Raw genomic sequence first — 20,150 nt, 5'->3', positions numbered from 1 at the left:
TTGTTTGCTGCTGTCCTTCATGGTGGAGCTGATAAGAAGGGGATGGGAAAACGAACGTCAGGAGACGGATGGCGCAGACGGCCGGGACGCAGGGGTGAGGAGCTGGTGTCAAAGAGGGACCCAAGGTTCCTAGGGCCGGCCCTTTCCTGAGGGCCAAGCGGCCCGGGGGAGGGCCCTGGCCCTGCTAGTGCTCAATGTCTAGGGCCGGATGTCCCTGCTTCACTGCACAGGGGATCCCCTCGGAGCTCCTTGACACTCCTGGGGCAGAGAGCCCCGGCCTCCCAGTCGCTGCGCCTCCCTGCTGGGAGCTCTGGGGGGCCAGAGGCCAAGAAGCACCAGCTCAGGCATTAACCCTTCTGCCGGAACACGGCCTCTGTGCCTCGGACTCTGCCCGGCACTCACGAGGCTCCTGAGAGCACCAGCCAGGGGAGGCCCCACTGCCGGAGGGCTGCACCCCGGGGCGTCACTGCACCTCCTCCCATCCCGCGTCACCTCCCAGCCCTCTCACTGGGGGCCTGCCTGACCAGTCTCTTCCGGGGTGACAGATTCAGGGGAGAAGGCCCCGCCTGCCACCCACACCCTTCTTCCCCACCCAGCCTCCCTGCACGGCCCCTGGGCGGAGCCTCCCACCTGCTCCCTCCGCTCTGGATGCCAGGGGATTACAGACGGCTTTTCTGGAGAGCCCAGTCTTAAAGGGCAGTTTGCAGGAGAAAATAAACCACTAATGGCGGCTTACTGTTGTGCATTTTCAACTTGTTGCTGGGTGTGGGAAAGGCCCCTGTAGCCTGAGGATGTCGTTGCCCTTAGAGGTCTGCTGACTTCTCCTCATTTTAATCACTTGCCAGATGACCTCTTGGGGTACCTAGGCACGAAGGCTGTACCACCTGCCAACAAGAAGTTGTCTCTCCCTGTCCAGTACTTAGGCGTCTTATTTCCTTTTTGGTCACAGGAGTGTCTCTGTTAAAGCTCCTGTCCCCAACCACTCAGGCCGCTTTCCCGTGAGCCCCTCCAGAGAGACCCCTGCTCGTGAATCTCACTCCGCACGCAAGCAGTATGCCTGGCACCTGCTGCTGGATAACAAAACACTCCAAACTTGGCCGCATAAAACACCGCCATTAGACGAGGCCTCAGGTTCTGGGCAAGAAGTGTTTCGGGGGGGTTCTGGGGGTTGGCGCTCCTCTGCCCCAGCCATGTCTGGGATCTGAACTGTAAGGACTCGAAGGGCTGGGCTTGGAATTGCCTGGAGGCTCCCTCGCTCGTGCACCTGGCCCTGTGCTCAGTGGAGACCACTGACCAAACATTCTACCCGTGGTCTCTCCTGGTGGCTTGGGCTTCCTGACAGCATGGACGCCCTGGGTGCCCAGGAGCTATGCTAAGCGTCAGGAAGGCAGAAGCCGCATGGCCTTCTATGACCTAGCTTCAGAAATCACGTAGAATTGCTGCGGCCGAACAGACCTCACTTCCCCATGGGGAAGTGTCAGAGAGTTGCTGGCTATGTGTTTAACAGCAGAGGTGTAAGTAAAACTGTCCCATTATTATGCCCATCACTTTGTTTTGCTTTCTTACTTTATTGTGGCAAGCTTTATATACACTTCTACATGAAGTTCATAGAAGGCTTCCTTGTTTTCTACAGCTGCACAGTAGATCATTGGAAGAGCATCACATACGTTGCTGAACCAGTGCCTGTTGACGGACGTGGATTTTGTATGGTTTCCAGTCTTTGCTCTTCCAACAATGCTCTGATGCATATCCTGGACCACCGGCATTTGCATGTCTGCAAGTACATTTGGAGGATAACTTCCCTTGACACGCTGCCAAACTGCTCACTGTGACGGACCAGTGTATGCGCTCCCACCAGCAGCAGGAGGCACTGTTTCCCCACATTCTCTCCAATCTACTGCATTGTTGAATGATTTCGTTTTTACCAATATAGTATGTATATTATTCCCTCTTTCTGGAACTTCTATTTGATGGCTATTGGAATTTCTGAACCTATTCTTCACATATCCTAGCCTTTATTATTATTTTTATTATGGTATCATTGATATTACAATCTTATGAAGGTTTTGCAAGAAAAACAATGTGGTTACTATGTTCATCCATATTATTGAGCCCCCCCAATACCCCATTGCAGTCACTGTCCATCAGCGTATTAAGATGCCACAGAGTCACTACTTGTCCTCTCTGTGCTACACTGTCTTCCCCATGACACCCCACACACCATGTGCACCAATCACAATACCCCTCAATCCCCTTCTCCCTCCCTCCCCACCCCTCCCCTTTGGTAACCGCTAGTCCCTTCTTGAAGTCTGTGATTCTGCTGCTGTTTTGTTCTTTCAGTTTTGCTTCGTTGTTATACTCCACAAATGAGGGAAATCATTTAGTGCTTGTCTTTCTCCGCCTGGCTTATTTCACTGAGCATCATACCCTCCAGCTCCATCCATGTTGTTGCAAACGGTAGGATCTGTTTCTTCCTTACGGCCTAGCCTTTATTATATGCTTCCTCTCTCTCTCGGCGCGTTCTGCAGGAACTCAGTTTGAGTTCCCAGGTCACTCCTATGCTGTCACTCAGCTGTGTCCACCCTGCTCACAGTGCACTGGTTGAGAATGCTTTTGAGAATCTTCTTTCTCATTTCTAAGATCTCCGACCGTCTCCTCCACTGCCTGCCTGAGGAAGTCCGAGCTTGTTCTGCACGTTTCATCTGCTCCGTTTCTCCAGGGGTTGGTGTTTCTGTCTCTGGGCTCTGGGCCTCTTTCTGGCAGTGGTTTCCTCAGCATCATGACGCGTGGCTGAGCGCTCGCCGTGGATTCCAGCTCCCCGATCTACGGGTGATGCTTCCAGTCACTGGGCAGCAGGACGGAGGGTGAGAAGCAATGGGAAAGATGTGCCAGTGTCCAGTGTCGCCCTTCCCGCGTCACCTTGCCTCCGGCCTAAGTGCCCACATTCACTCTGCTGCGGGCCGGCTGGGGGTAGGGGGGCGGGAGGAGTAGGGAGCTGGGGCCCCTGCTTGCTCCTGCCGCGACACCCCGGCCCATTCCCCGTTGGCACCGCTGCCCCACCCACTGTCCTCAAGCTTGACACCCTTCAAAGCCCACCGTTCACAGCCGGTCCCCCGCACACAGTGTAGGTGGTGCCTTCTTCCCTCTGACTCCACCACCTTTCCTCCTTCAGGAATTCCTCACAATTTCAGGTCTCCTGAAGCTGCCCCCTCTTGTTTGCCAGAACATTAATGGATTATATGTATTTATCTTTTCTGGTGTTTCTAAGGCTTTGGGATAGGAAAACGTGGCTGGAATTCAGTCCACCCTTTTGAACTAATTTCTAAACAGATTGTTCAAATGCTCAGAGCAACCCTATGAGCTAAGTATTATTACCCTCACTTTATAGATGAGGAAACAAGCTTAAGCAAAATATATAGTTTGCTCAAGATCGCACAGCTGGCAAAGAACAGCACTGGGACTGGACCCCAGTTCTGTTCGACCCTAAAAGCCCAGATCCCTGAACCAGACTCCTGGGCTGGAGACCTGAATGTAACAGCCAGTCCTGGGGTCATTTCATGATGCCTGCAGAGGTCGCACACCTCCGGGTTTCCGCTGCTGCAGCACATTTGTCCCCTGCTGCATGACATGTCTCTGAGACTCTCCCACACCTCACAGCCCTGATGCTTGAACCTCATCTCATTCATTCCTTCACTTGTTGATTCACTATTCACTGAGTGCAGCCTATATTATCTTGAATGAAATAGACATGGCCACTGTTCACATGGGCCTTCCTGTCTACCAAGCAATCACTCACGTTACAGAAGGAAAAGGCCTTGCCCAGCCACAATCAGAGGCAGCGCTAGCCCAGAAACCCAGAATTTCCTTATTTCCAGGCCAGTAGCCCCCTTTCCTCTGTCTCGTCCAAATGAGTAATTCATGGTGTTGTTGGAAAGTTAGAAAATACAAGTGAACAATGAAGAAGGGAGTAAAAATCACCCATAATGTCATTAAGGTCCAAGAGTAACATTTTGTCATGTCTCCTTCTAGACATTTTTCTATGGATATGTGACTTTTTTCCTAACAATATTTGTAAGGTCTTAAAACACTTGTTTTATCTTACAAACATGGCATCACACTAGTGTATACACACTACTGCTCCTTAAGAATATTCCGTGCAAACACTCCCACACTGATAACGCTGCAACATTATTCTGAATCGCAGGATACTCTGTTGCATAGAAGTATCACACGTTATGTAATCAATACCCTGTTGTTGGAAATCAAGGCTGATTTCCAATTATTCATTATACATCAACCTGTCAGTTAAAATCCTCACATCTCATATGAATCTTCAAGTCGGACGGACTGTGGTCAGCACTGGCCCCGCCACCTTGTGACCCTGGACAAAATTGAACCTCTTTGAGTCTCAGTTTCCTCATCTGCAAAATGGGATAAATGACAAATACAGTGGAATTTCTCATTCTGGAATCAGGTAAGGTACATGAAAGGCCTGGTGTGGCTCTTGGTTCACTGTAGCTGCTAAATTAACAGCTCTGTGTGGTGGTGAGGATTATGATTGGCCCCGTTAACCCCAGAGTCCTACCTAGTGTGAATGGGAAGCCCAGGTCTGCTTCAAGCACGCCCCAAAGGAATTAGCTTCTAGAGCCTAGTGCCCAGGGGATGTCACATATCAGAGCCAGCTCAGGCTGCCCGGACTCCTCCGCCCTAGCTTGCCTCCCCCAGTGCCCCCCACCCCTCCAAAAGCCTTCCCACAGCCAAGGAGCTCCCGCACTGGTGGGGTGTCCAGGAGCCAGCGGTCTGGGGCTGCAGCGAGAGGCCCGCCAGGACCAGGACCTTACAAGGGCTGATCCTCATCTCCGAACTTATTGTCCAGGGAATTCTACACAGAACACACCGCAAGTCCTGTCAGCTGCCCTCACGGAGCCCACATCCAAGATCAAGTCCCAGTGCATCAGGAGACATCCCTAATTTACAGGAAAAGGTCCTTTTCTTCTTCTACTCGTATTGCTTTCACTTCCTGTTCCTCTGAAATGTGAAAAGCAGGAGAGGAGAAGAGAAAGCAGGAGGGAGACGGGGCTACCAGGGGCAGCGAAGGGGAGCATGACCAGCCTGCCCCGGGCTGCCGCCCCCAGGCCTCGCCTCCAGCTCCTGCTGGGAGCCCATGTTAAGAAAAGAAAAAAAAGTGGTTCTAAGAGATTAACCACTAACATTAATAGCTAATATTTATGGAGTGCTAATCATATGCCAGGAGGCCAGTAAACTCATTTAATTCTCACTATAAGAATAGATATCATTATTATTCCTGCTTGGCAGCCAATTTAACTGAGCCAGAGAGGGACTGTGAAATCGGGTCTGTGGCCCGCTTGCCTGTGAGTCACACTCCTCCAAACCAGGCTGGGAAAGCGGAGGGCTGTTTGGTTCCTGTGCCTGCCCCTCAGGCCTCTTCTGTGGTCCTCGGCCACCCCCCCGGGGTCTGCCTGTCCTCTCCCACAGCACCCCTCACCTACCTCCGGTGCAGGGACCTTCCCGAGGCTCAGGCATCAAGACTGTCACTCTTGCTTCCCCAAGACTTCCAGGAAAAACTGGAAACTGGCAGGCTCTAACCACTCACGCATCCACCTGTTTATTCGTTCACCCACGTACCCAGCGGCTGGAGAACCAAACAGGGCACAAAGTTCCAGGTTGCAAACCACACTCCTTCAGAATTTTGAAGACACTGACCCATTGCCTTCTGATTGCTGATGCTGCTGTCTAATGTTACGTGAGCATGAAATGCAAAAGAAATTTTTTTCAAATTATGTGTATTAGTTTTTCGAACAACGACTAAGTGGTTAGGACACAAATACTCAAGTTGCTTGGGCCTAACCACTCCATGAAAGGAACGCGGGTGCTTCCCCTGGCCCAGGGGGAGCCACGGGACAGTCGCCAGCACGCTGCCAGCACCGCGGATGGGGGCCTCCGGGAGGCTCTGCTCTGGGTCAGGTTCCTGACGGCACTCACCGTGTCCGAGGGTGGGCAGGCTCGCTTTGTGTACGTATAAGTCCATATATTCCTCCAGAAGATTTTCATTTAGAATCTAACCAGCAGACTCTGAACATGAAAGGCAGAATCCAAGGACTTTCTTGGGAAATCAAGATGATTTCCATATATAAAATTGTGCACTTTAATTTTTTTTAATCTGTGGGACTCAGGGATTTGATGAAAAGCATTAGGAGGAAACGCACCAACACAGCAACAGGCATTTCTCTCTGGATGAGAGATTTCCCGTAATTAGTGCTTTTTCCTTTATTGTGTCAACTGAAGTTTTTACCATAATTATGTTCAAACCCTTTTTAATCAGGAAAAAAATACTTTAAAAAAGGCTCTGAGTATTTTGCATTACATTTGTACCTTAAGTCCATTAATAAGAAGTAAGGACACAGTACGAAAATATCCACCGCCTGTCATCCTCCTTTTGAGAAATGAAAGCCCCGGCCATAAAAATAGCTAGGGCTTGCGGTTAGGAGGGAGAGAATTCTAAAAGGAAAAGCAGAAGGAAAACTGTCTGTGAGCAAATCTAAATTCAGCAAAAGGTCTGAGGGGCTGAAAAATGGCCACAGTCCAGACCCAGCCCCCCACCCCGTGTCCCAGACCCTCCGTGGGGCAAGGAGGGAGCTGGCGACGTTATGCAAGGCTCTGGTCTTAGATGTGGCCGCAGATTAATTTTAGAAAGCCCTGACACTCTGAGTCATCCTGAGGTGGCCTCATTGCAACCAGCAGAGCAAGCTGGCTGCCTCCTCAAGTGCCCCAGACCTCTGGGGCTCCGCCAGCTCCTGGGATCGAGGGGCCTTGTTCCCACCAGCCAGTGGCCTCTCACCAACAGGAAGGACCTGGATCACCGGCTGAAAATGGTAGGACCTCCCCAAAACACACAGAGTTCTGGCAGCTACATTTTGAGAAGCAACACAAAAACGACTCATGTGATCACGCCAGGGAAACCGGCTCCAGGCTTCCCGTTACACCAGCAGCCATAACACGCCTACTGTCTATACACACAGTGGGGGAACCACTCCCACACCTGATCATCCATACTCTCCAGGGAGCTTATTCAAAATGTGGGTGCCCAGGACCAGCCCCAGGTCTGCAGACTCAGCCCGTCTGGGGAGGGGGCCCCGGTGTTGGTCAGGCCAGCCGGGTCTGGGAACTCCTGCTGTGGGGGTCCCAGAGCCGTGAAGCTCAGCCCCTGCCCTGGAGGCACTCCCAGCAGCCCTCAGGACGGCCACAGGGCACGGACTGTGCTGACTGGCCAGTTTGGGGCACGTGTCCCCCTCCTGGCTGGGGTGGGGGTCCCACCCTAACACACAGCTGAGAGCAGGGGTAGGGTGGTTCGCCACAGGAAATCCAAGTGGTTGTCATGGAAAAGGGGAGTGAGTGTTTGGAGGCAAAACATAGTAAATGCCATTCTCCAGCGGCCATCCCAGGACTTCTTCAACCTGAGCGGAGTCCTCACCAAAGAATCTGTAAGCATCATGTAAGGGACGTCATTTATTCTTCTGCCCAGCGCTGCCCCCTTTCCCCCAAAAAGGGTGCCTCTTTGCTGGCGGCTCTGCGCCCCGCAGCCCCGCAGTCTGGCTCACCTCACAGCCTCGGTGACTGGGTCAGAGGCGAGCACTTGCTCAGGCTGTGCCACAGAGCCCTTCCCCGGGGCTGTCAAACCAGGCGCCAGGAGGAAGGCCCGTCCCTCTAAGGTGGAGGCACTCTGGAAGCGTCCAGGGCACGCTCTTTATGGCATGGAGAGAACCAGTGCTCCCCTGGAGAGAATGAGGGCAGCATCCAAAGAGAAGCGGAAGCCCCCGAGGAGAAGAGGTCCAAGAGGCGCCCGTCTCGGGCTCCCCCAGCCCGGCTACTTCCCGAGTTTGGGCTGGGCTTCTCTCACTTGCAACCAGAGTCATAACTAATATTTATGTCATATATCAGTTTATCTAAAAAAGAGGATAAAGAGGCTGCAAAGGAAGTGCTGGGAGCAGAGCTCCCCATCTTTAGCCCAACAGACCTATTTCTCCAACAGCACTAATTAGTCGTCAGCCAGATATAGGCTTAGTCATTCCGGAAATTCAAGCAGAGAGGTTGGTGAAATCAAGATGTGCTTCCTGGAGGAGAATTTAAACCTGGGGTTTGAAAGGAGAGACCCCAGGGCACCCTCAGAGCAGTGCTGCAGGCTGGGGAACTCCTTATTCCAGGAAAAGCTGTAAATACTCATGACTCCATGGGGAGATTTTCAGAGGCACACATACTGTACTCCCGCGATTCTTAGCAGCATGCCAGGGTTCAGGGAGGGCTCAGGACCCCTGTGGTTGCACAGCCTGGGGGGAAGACGAGCTGGGCCCTCGGCTGCGCTGCCCTGCTAAGCGCACCAGCTTAGCAGCATGAAGTTGCCTCACATTGCAGCCCCGGATTAAAGCCGAGGCTCCAGAAGGCTTCTCAAGAGTGAGTGGGTTGGAAGCGTGTCCAGCTGATGTGCCTCTTAAAGCCCAAGGCATGGGGCACATGCCTCTGGACAGCTTGGAAGGACCTGTGCCCCGCGGGCTGAACAACACGAGCAAGTCTGTCTACATCGTGGCAACTGTGCCTGGGATCTCAGACTTGCCTCTCTTCCAGCAGTTTTCATATAACATTATCTGATTCTAAATTATTTACCATGTATGAAATCTACTCTCTAGAAAGATACACTGAGTCTATTCTGGGACTTCACACCCACCAGCACACTCCTAAGAAGTCAGCTCATTATAAAGTCCTGACTATGTGTCATCTTCTCCCCCAGACTGTAACCTCCCTAGATGCCGAACCAAATAGCCTTCATTTCTGTCACCCATGCACACATGCAACTTGAAACAGGGTGACTGTACCTGTGGAGCCAACATGAATGGTCCCTGTCCCTATTTCTCTGCTTGTCCTAATATTGGGCAGGAGAGCCCAGTAACACCTGGGGAGGAAGTCTGCATAACCCAACTAGACTGAGCTTGATATTATTCCAAGCTCTTTCGTAAACCTTGGCCACTCCTAGACTGCATGTCCTCTGCCGTGGGCTCTGAGAGGTTTCCTGTTAGAAATCACCTCCCGAAATTCGAGGGTAAAAGCCTCTGATGCCACCAGAAGACATTTCTTTCAATATGAATAAAATCAAGTAGATTAGAGAGTGACTATTTCCATGGCATTTCTATCACAGCTTTTTTCTCTGAACTCAAATAGCACCTGCTCAAAAGAATAATATAAATGATGAATAATATAAATAATGTAAACCACAACCCTGTCAGTGCACACATTTTTGTAAGATTATAAATAAAACCAGCAAGAAATGATCTTTCATATTCAGCTCTAATGCTGTTGAACATTTCATATACATTTAGTTACATTGTATATGGCATACATGTGTTGTTATATATAATTATAACATGTATAGTATGTATATTTATATATATATATATATATATACACACACACACACAGATAATATTCGACAATGTATATACATATATATATATGCAGAGTTATTTTACCAGTCAGTTCAAATGCATGGTTAAAATACCGCAATTATTTTGGCCACTGGAGTGGGCATCTGAGCTTTGGAGCTGCCCAGCCATGGGGGGCTCTCCGCCCATCTGCTTGGTGGAGCCGGGCTCACCTTCCGCCGTGCGGCTGGAGGAGGCCGGGCCCTATCCCTCCTCTCTCCTGGTGACCGGGGCAGGTCATGTGATGCAGGCTCAGCTGACTGGGTGTTTCTGCTGGAGTCACCAAACCATGAGGTCACTGGTCCCGGCAGAGGGGCCGAGGATCTGGGGAGGCTGGCAGCAGGTGTCTAGTGGCGGCAGCTCCAGGGGCAGTGCCCTCTCTAGATGGTGTCTGGGACAGAGCCTGGGCCATGTACGGCCCTTGGTTCCTGCCCACACTGCTCGCCACCTCCCCAGCCTACCTCTGCAGCCTGCAGTGCGCCACACACACACCCGTGCCAGAGGCAGGCGCACTGCATTCCGCTCTTGGACCTTGGGCTGTTCTCCATTTTTATTTTAAACTCTTACACTTTCATAACAATTAAGAGCCAAGAACTCCCTGGTGTAGGATTTGTGATCCTGAGCATAAGCAGCAGTGTTGCAGCTTTGGAGAAGGTGGGCTCATGACGATTTCTGTTTATGCCCACTTATATCCTCTGGACTCCAAAGGCTTCTTCAGGACCCCCAAATGCTGGCAAGGCCAGTCTCTGCTTGTCCTTACCCCCCCTGACCCTCCTCCACAGCTCGGGGGTCCAAGTCCAGCCTCCAGGAGGCCTTGCAGACACAACCACATTTGTCCACACTTGCAGTCATTGTGCTGGTAGGGCACAGGGCCCCAGGGGACACCTGGAACCAGGCTGCTTTCCCCTCTGTACAGGAGGACACGCCTCCCTGCAGGCTGGTCAGGGGTTTCCCCAAAGGGGAAGGCGCTGATGATGGGCAGTCCACTCATTCCTGGTCCTGCCCTGTCCTGCCCACCAGGTCTGTGCAGGCAGGTTAGGAGGGCCAAGCCTGGGCAGGGAGGCACAGGAGTGGGCATCCCTTAAGGCCCTGCAGGGAGCGTGGCAGAGCTCCCCAGGAGCTTCTCCTGTGGGTGAAGGTCAGGAGGCCTCTGTCCCTGGACAGACAGCAAGTAGCAGAGGCAGGGAGAAGCCAGCTGACACCAGACCCCAGGTAAAGGGAACCTCTGCATAGTTAGCTTTTACATTTCCAAACGGAGGGTTTTTTGGTGCATTCCCATCTTTTGCCTTAATCGAAAGTACAAGCAACAGCCCCCCGCCCCAAGCCACCATGCCAGCTCACGCAGATCACTCATGAAGACGCTGCCAGGACATTCTACAGCCACTTCTCCGGTCACTACTGTGACTGATTCCCAATACACAGACCCCCCGGGAAGCGCGAGCCGCACACACGGACCCCCCGCGCTCGTGGGACCTGCACTGACCCAGCCCATGTCGCGGGCTGGGAAAGGCGCATCGAGAAGGCAGGGATAGCACAGTCACGGTGGGAACCTGTAGAAATCTTACATGAAACCCCAAAGTAGAAAAACAGGAAAGAGCAACAAGATACCCAAGACAAATTAAGATACACCCTTTGGGAAATCTTTGGGAGGAAAGACTAATTAAAATCACCAAATGTGTCACCAAATCTAACTGCCATCACAGTAATCATTCGACTTGTTTCTTTCTTAATTTTTCCTCTCCTTGGAGGGATCTTACCTTGCTATCATCAGTCACTCATGATATGTAACTTTTTTACTGGTTTTTTTTTTTAACTTTAACATTTTTGGGGGTTAATGTACATCTTTGTTCATTTTACCCGGAATGCACACATGAGGCTTTCTGGATCCAGACAGACTTGGCATGAATGACCTTGTAGTAAATAACAAGCCTGCGGCCCCTCCTTGCTCCAGTCCTTACCCCTGGGTGACATGTCAAGTGCCAGATGGGAAAATCCCGATGAGCAGAGGACACTCCTTAGCCGAGCTCCGTGGGCCCTCACCTCCTGCAAGGATGGAATGGACCGGCCTGCTCCTGCCGACTGCGTGGCGGGAGCCGGGATTCGCACTCCCTCCCACCTTCCAGAGTACAACACGCCTCCAGGGTTTCAGGGGCCCTGAGTGGGCTGCCTCTGGGCTCACAGGCCTCCTTGCGGCTGAACTGTGCTTGCATACCTCCAGGTTAGGGATTGGGTTATAAATTGACTTTTATGGTTGGCTTCCAGTCCTGTATTGCAGACTGAAGGTGCACCCCCCCAAAATTCATATATTGAAGCCCTAATCCCCGGTGTGCTCGTATCTGCAGCTGTGGCCTCTGGGAGGTGGTTGGACAGGATGAGGCCATGAGGATAGGGCCCCCACGGCGGGATTACTGCCCTTATAAGAAGAGACCCCAGAGTCTGACCCTCCCGCTCGTCTCTTCCACATGAGGCCACAGCAAGTCAGTGGCCGTGTGCCCCCCCGGGGAGGGCGCTCTCACCAGGCACTGAGTCTGCCACACCTTGATTTTGGACTCAGCCTCCAGAACTGTCAGAAACAAACACTGTTTAAACCACCCAGTCAACGGTATTTTGTTGTGACAGCCTAAGAGGACTAAGACAGCCAGGATTCCACCTTCCAGCAACATTTGATCAGAAGGCCTGCAGGTATACAAAAATCCTTCATCCACCCTCTACAACATTGTAAACAATGCTACTTTTCCTACAAGCCCAGAGTGCCATTGAGAAACTTGGTTTTCAAGATTTCAAATGCCTCTTTGGAACTGATCACAAGATCAACAGAATCAATGAAAGTGTTAACCAAATGTCAGTTACAGTTCTGGCTTAGTGATCTGTAAAGGTAAGCTACAGAGAACCGTGCTGCTTTTTCCAAATTAACCACATGAGGGGTACACACCTCTGTTTTCCACCTGAATCTCAAAATATGCCTTGGTTTCAATATTAAGGAATAAACAAACCAACAAAGCAAATCAAACCAGGCTCCCCCACTGCATGTTCGAATCACCTGGGAAGCTTTGCAGCCAAGCAGCGCAGGCTGCTCCCCTCGCTGGAGGACCTCGCAGAGGACAGAGGACGTTCACGAGCACCACCAGGACCCCGAGGCCTTGTTCTCACAGAACCTTCCACCTCTTCACAGCCCATAAGCACTCCCAGAGAGGGGCTTCCAGGTGGTGGGGCCTGCAGGGTTTGGCCTTGTGGATAAAATGAAAGCTCCTGTGGCCAGGATTCTCACCTGGCCCTGGTTGACTAGCTCACTACACATGTGTGGGCAATGCATTGTTATTGACTCTGTATAAAGAGCTCCGCCCAGTGCTCCGGGGCAACACGGTGGCAGGGCTGCAAGGCAGCAGGAGCAAAGCAGAGGTTGGAGCAGTGGCAGCGCCCAGGACAGAGGCCCAGAGGACGGCTGTGGGGCAGAGGGGCCCCGAGGCAGAGACCGGCTTGCTGCATGCAGACTCGCTCTGAGTGGACGGGATTTTAGTGACTGACCAGCCACCGTGGAAATAAAGCTGGGTATAAACCCTTTCACCCTAAGAACGCTCTACTGTCATTTCTTTGGTCTCATTGAATCCACAGGGAACTTGCCTGGGACTGAAACCCACTGGCCAGACGGGCCTCCAGCCCTGAGCCTGGACAGAGTGCCCGGCAGGGTGGGCGGGGCTGAGGTGGCCTGCCCAGAGGGGACATGGCACAGAATCAGGGTCACTGGCAGTCTCGGAACCTTGGTGACCTGCTAAGCGCCCTGGGGAGAAGCAAGGCACTGGGCTCTCGGGAGGCTGGGAGGCTGCTCCGACAGGGCCCTGCCCGGTGTGGCCCGCAGCTGCAGAGTGACGGCGCCTGCCTTCTGGCCTGTGCCCTCCTGGTCCAGGAGCCCGTCGCCCTGTGGCTCCAACAGCACCTGAGCGACCAGCACCCCTGCCCCCTCTGGGGCCCTGAGGTCCAGCGCTCCCCCACCCTCCCCCACCTCCTTTAGGAAGGCCCCGGAGTCCACTCAGAAGGATGCCAGGCCCAGGTCCAAGGGCAAGGTGCCCAGTCTTGATGGTTTTAAGCAGAAGCCAGAGAAGGGGAGAGATTCCTGTGACTTCTGCCCCTTGGCCTGACAGCCCTGCTGTTAGTTCCCTGTGGCAGCATTTTAAGATATTTCAAATATTAAAAAGTCACCAACGCCTGGGCACCACCCCAGACCAATCAGCCTCCAGGGAGCAGCTCCCAGGCCCCAGGCGTTCACTTTCCCATGACAAGCGCCTTTATCCACACCCTGCTCCCTAAACCTGGGTCACGGAGGTGCCCGCTCCTCAGCCAGCAAGCATCTAGGGGACTTCTGCTGCGTGCCCAGCCTGCAGGACTTCGCCATGCTCAGAAGAGATTGAGACAACGTACCCAGGAATCCCCGCTTGAAGATGCTTCATGGACGGTGTTTCAAAGTCCCATCCAGGTAAGCTGGAAATCCCACAGGGCCCTCTGAGCGTGCAGGAGGGCAAAGTTCTTTTTGTGATAACACTGAATCGTTCTGTCACTCTTCAGGGCACTGGTGGCCCAGGCAGTGGTGGGCAAAGCCTGCCCGACTCAGACAGAGGCTCCCAACTGCAGCCATTTGATTCTCCAGCATACACACTGGCTTTTTTTTTTTTCAAGTACAAACCCCTCTGAAGATTGTCCTTGATGAAGCAGTAAAAACTACCAATTGTATTAAATTCAAGTTGGCCTAGAGCTCACCCATCACACATCCAGGCCCGACGGCCGACTCCACGGCCGACTCCACGGCCGACTCCACGGCTGTGGGCTGGGCCACGAGCTGAGGGGGACGTTTTCATGGAATTCCATCTTTTTCAAAAGAATGACAAGAAAACAATGTTCATTTAGAGTTGGGCATGTGACAGACATTTCTTTGAAAATGAACACACTGAGCCTCTCATTTCAAGGGAAACAATGGCAGTATTTGATGTCAGTGATAAGATTTTCGCATTCAAGTAAAAATTTGAATTTTGCAAACTTGTAGCTGCCATCCTGAACTCAACAGCTTCTAAGTACTCGAGAACTTTTCTTATCAGTGGCCATGTTACCGAACTTGATCTTTTGATATTGTGATGAAATATGATGATTTTTAAATTTTGATTTATGATGGAAAGGGTCACCACTGGAGACAACCGCATAACCCAGCGAATCTTCCCAGCGCCCCATACGCGGCATCTCCTGCACGGGGCAAAGAGCCGCTCAAAGGGCGAGTCAGACCAGGGAGTCAGGGGCAAGCAGGATAAATGATTCCACACAAATCAACCTTTAAGAAACCACTACTTGTCACGTTTCAGTGTGGTAACAAGAAGTGGATCTACAACCACCCGGAAAGGCCAGGAAAGAGCGCACCGCCCTCGGCCGGCCACCCATTGCTCTGAGTGTGTCACCCAAAACAACCGATGGCGACTCATGGACCGCGGAAGCAGACAGGAGAATCCAGGTGCTTCCCATTAAAGCCAGACCTTAAAGAGACTTGAAGAAATGTAAAACAATCCCCCACACACACCAGATTTATTTTTGAAACATGTAATTTTTCATAAAATAGTTTTTAATACATTAATGAATAAATATGAATAAAACTTTCTCAGTTTCAAGCCAGAAAAACATTGATAGGTACAATCCACATAGACAAAAACTCCTTGGGATCCTCAATACTTGTGAAGATTCAAAAAGGCATCTGAGCTCAGAATGTCGGAGGCTTTCATGCAAACCTGAATCCATTAGGCTAGAGCCCTTGATGGGACTTGGTTCATTCACACCACTAATGACGACACACACCAGGTGGGGGAGATGGTTTTAAGGGCTTACCAGAAGCAGCTCTGAAGAGCAGAGTCTAGGAAATTGAAGTCTCAGGACTCCCGTGGGGATGGGTAGAATGTGCATTCTACTGCCATGTTGCTAGAAAAGCCAAAAGGGGCAGAATTATTTGCATTAACATGTGTCTTCTGACCAGGTTTTTCCTGGCAGGTACAGAGCTAGTAGCCATTTACACCTTAGTGAGATACAGCCTTTTCTCCCTGAGGCCAGCGCACAGGAGGAGTGGGCCTTGCTGCTTGCATCCATACCCAGAAGGGGTAGACCACCGTAAAGCCTGCAGCTTCTGACGGGATCACAGAGGAGACAGGGCGGCAGACACACACGGAAGCAGCTAGGGGTGGAGAGCTAGAGAATAAAAGAACTCAGTGAAGGTATTAAAGTTTTTAAATGATCGTTTTAATTTATAATATGCTAATTATCTATAAATATAATCCATATGAGTAATGCTTTCTAGGGCCTTTTATAATTTTTAAGAGTTTAATGAGTTCCTCAGGCTGAAGACCGAGGACCTCTTCCCTGGGGGCAGTAGCCGGCCCCCTCGAGCCCCCCTTGAGCAGCCTCACCCCAGGCATCTGAAGGGCAGAGGCTGCCATGCCCAGGTGCAAGCAGTCACCCAACTGCCCCTGAACTTCCAGGACAGACCTAGGAGAGGTCACTGTGAACTCCCTCCTGCTGCTCTGCCCATCACATGGCAGGGCGGAGGGCGGGGGCCAGGTGAACACAGTGCATTTCCAAAGACACCAGGGCCGGGCTGCAAATGAGGGGACACAGCCAGCTGTTGTGCATCCCCAGCTGTGAAAATCAGGCACAGGGCCCAGAAACAACGCTGCCTCCAGAGCACAGGTGATTCTGCAGAAAAAGCAAATCCAAGAGCCACAGGCCCGTGCCTTAGGGGAGCCTCCCCCCGGGGGAGAGAAAGGTGACCCCTTCTCCCTCATCCTGGGGAGGAGGCACTGAAGGACCATGGGGCATGGAAGGCTGAGATAAAGCCCGCGAATCAGGCCGGCTAGGCCCCTCCGCCTAAGCACGCTGCGCAGGGGCAGATGCCGCGAGGCCCCTTCCCACCTCCGAGGTGGGGGACCTTTGCTCGGTCAGTCTGAGTTAACTCCTGGCAGTTCTGACATCCCTGGGCCCTGGACTGGATGGTTCTCTGCATTCTCTTCTCTATTTCTAGAACAGTTAGAGTGTATGTATCTTCCTTCCCTGTGTGGCAGGGCCAGACTCAGCCTGGTCTGCATTCAGATGACAAGAGGTCTGAAGACCAGGCTGGGCCTCCTGGTGCGCAGTCAAGAGGGACTGGCCAGGACAGGCCAAAGGGGGTGAACACAAACTCAGGCGCTCCTTTCGGAGGCCGCCGAACACTCCAGCGGCGTCAGGGAAGGCTCCTGAACTCCCCAGGCCCGCCCATCCTCCAGCATGCTCGGCTGTTTCATCAGCCGGCCTTCCTGGCCAGCGTGAGGATTAGAGTAGCAGCCCCTAGAAGCTTCCACCCAGGCTGGGGTACACAAGGGCCAAATGGAAGTTTTCCTTCCCAAGAAACAGCCCCTCACTCGTGTGCAGTCAGCTCGAGCCTGGGGTCTGGAGCAGAAGGCCTGCAGCCCAGGTCTGTGCCCTGCCCTCCCCCTTCCTGTCCACAAAGGAGTCTGGGGTCAACCCCCTCAGCAGAGCTCCCCGCTAGCACGCCCTGCTGACCACTGCCCCCGCCCCCCCACAGCCGTTCTTTGACATGGGAAAGGACATGTCCCCCGTGCCGTGCCCTGGCCACTGGCCAGCTCTGACGATCATCTCCAGGCCCCCTTCTGGGATCCTGCTCCTGGGAACACCCCCACCACGGCCCCTCATCCAGAGCCTCCGGAAAGCTGGCCTCCAGCCTGCGGGCCTGTGCTGGACCAAGCCCCCTTCCCGAGGCCCAGGGGCTGCATCTTTCAAAAATCTGCCCTTGGAGGGCAGCTCAGGCACAGGCCTGACCTCAGGAGCACCAAGCCCAGTCCTGAAATTCCTCTCACAGCACACGCAAGGGGGGTGAATCTCTTACACTGGCTTCCTTTTCACTGCGCAACCAGACCGCACTGGGGAATCTCTCAAGTTCTTAAGCCAAGTGCATTTCCCCTTTTCTAAAAAGTGATACCACCGAGAGCACGTGCGGCCACGTCAGAGAGTGCCCTCATGCCTAGGGAGGCGCACCAAGGGGTCACGTCTGCCACCGACCACCACATGGCTCACACAGGCGCACACTCACTCGCATGGGCACGCACACTTTCACTCACACGAACACAGCATGAGAAAGACTGAGTGGGTGTGGCCTCAGAGAACAAGCAGTGGGTCTCGGGCAGAGAGAAATGGGTGTTATACTATTCTTGTAACCTTTCAATAGGCTGGAAATTTTTCAAAATGAAGTCAGCAGGGGAGAAAGAATCTAAAAATTAATCCCACAGTGCCACCAGTAAAAATTGGGCTTAAGGTCTTTCCTCTAGTGTAATTGGGCCCACCTACCTTCTGGAGCTTCCACAGCTACGATTTCTGAGAAATCAGAATGCCATGTCCAGAGACCAGGTCTCAAAGAGCCCGGGCACCGGCTTTCTCCGGGTGGCCTCCCGGCGTGTCCGGCTCACAGGAAATCGGGGGCCCAGGGAGGGCCTGAGCCAGCAGCGAGCTCACCGGGTACAAGCTGGCAGGATGGCAGGCAGCCCCACCTACTGGTGGGTGGGCAGGGCCGCAAGCCCCTCGTGGCCTGGCCTCCCTCCCGCAGCCCCGAGTCCTGGCCCGGCCAGGTCAGCGGCCCTGAGGTGCACATGGTGGAAGGACCAGGCTCCAAGGATGGCCGCACCAGTGAAAGCACAGGAGCCATCTGGTAACTGCAGGGACAGCTGGCATGCAAACCCGGACCGGCACACGCCACCCACGGGGCTTTGAGCGGCTACTTGATCTCCGTGAGCCTCTGCTTTCCTATCTGAAAAATGGTGATAATAAAGCATCCGGGGGATGAAGATTAGAAAGAAGGAACATGAAGGTTCCTGGACCTCAGGAAGCCCCCACAGAAGCAGCCATCCTCAGCGCGGCTGTCCAGGTGACCCAGCCAGGAAGCCGGCGGGACGGGGAAGCCTGGGGTCCCTGGTTCAGGGGCAGGCATCGGGGCGAGGGAAACAGTCTGTGCCCTCTTGGCAAAGACTCACGGTGAGAGAGCCAGACAGGCTCCGAGTGGGGCCTTCTCCTCATTTCTACCCCAAACCATGCAAGGACAAGGGGAAGCGGCACAGCTGGCCCGGCGAGCACTGGGCATGGACCTGGAGAAGGGGCAGGACAGCAGGACCCCAGACTGGGCGGCAGACATGGAGCAGCTCAGAGGAGAGGGCCTGACACCTTCAGCGGCGGGACACCGAGCAGCAAGGAGTGGGATGGGGCCGTGGGATTTGCCACCTGCCGGAGGCCCGGGAGGTCTGCTGCGACCCAGGCCCTGCGTTTCGGCCAGCAGCTTGCGGGAACACAGGCACTGTGGTTGCCAAAACTGTGCGGCACACAATGCCAGCAGAATGCCCAACATTTGAGTTAACAAAACCAGGATATAAAAATGATCCAATCGGTGAAACAACAGGCAAAGGCCAAGAAAGACACAGTTTGGCAGGGAGGGATGAAGTGCCGGGGGGAGCGTGGGGCAGCAGGAAGCATGGGGCAGCGGGGAGTGTGGGGCAGGGGGTTCACATGGGAGGAGAGACCCGGCCAAACCTTCCTCAGGCCCAGCACAGCAGAGGCAGTGGTGCGGAGAAGGCTGACCTCGCCCTGGCTGGACCGATGGAGGTAGAAGGCTCCTGACAAGGGGCACCGGCCATCCTGCCCCCAGAGCTGGCCATGTCCCCGGCTTCCCCTGTGATGTGGACCCAGTGCTGAGGACCACGCTTTAGGACAGGCACGGACATGGGAGACGGGATGCGCCCAAAGGATGGATGGAGCCACGGCGACCAGGGGGCTGGAGGCCGCAGCGCGAGTCACATGTGGGAGGACGAGGGCTTCATGTTGACACAGGAGACGGCGCACATGTGTTTGGACGGGTTGCCGTTTGGAAAGGGAGGGGACCCCTTTGGGACACAGACCTGGCCTTTCTGCCAAAGACTGGTCCGCAGCTAAGGCGCTGGAGTCCCCAGACAGGCACAGGTGGTGAGAAGGGGGCCGGCAAGCCGCATGCTCAGAGCTCAGAGGCCCAGAGGGCAGGGAGGTGGGCCCAGGCTCTCGGCCCTAAGGGCGCATCCCTCCAGGAACCACGGGTGCTTAGTTTAACCTGCCTGAAAAGCACATACTTGTAGGCAAGCTTTCCATTCAAGCATAAATTTCCCTTAACTTGTTAAACCCAAACCAATATAATAAAGCAATAAAGAAGGGAAGTCAGGGCATGCTGCTTACGAGTCCTGAAGAATTAATCAAATGGCCTGGAGCCTAGAAAGGTGTCCCATCTCTCCAGGAAGTGTTCTATAAAAAAGATCACATGGACAAATAATTCTGGATACATCTCACTTTTAGAGACCCACAAAGTATACGAATCCACTCCCACATCAAGGCTCTGAGAAGTCCTGCAGTAAAGAAGCCCAGGGGCTCCCGAGGGCATCTCATCATGGATAACTGATCCTTGGCAGGGCCACGCTGACAGGCCTCATGCTGGGAAGCCCTCACCCACACCACAGACTGGTCTTTGTTAGCAGCATGTGCGTAAGTGTGTATATTTCTTCACTGGAATTCTGGCTAAGGTGGGGTCATCAGAAGCCTAACCTTGATCTGCGTCACTACTTGAAGTTCTGGAGA

The sequence above is a fragment of the Manis javanica genome, chromosome 7 (assembly GCF_040802235.1).
Source record: "Manis javanica isolate MJ-LG chromosome 7, MJ_LKY, whole genome shotgun sequence".
Classification (NCBI taxonomy): domain Eukaryota; kingdom Metazoa; phylum Chordata; class Mammalia; order Pholidota; family Manidae; genus Manis; species Manis javanica.
This window is presented reverse-complemented; position numbering follows the sequence as displayed.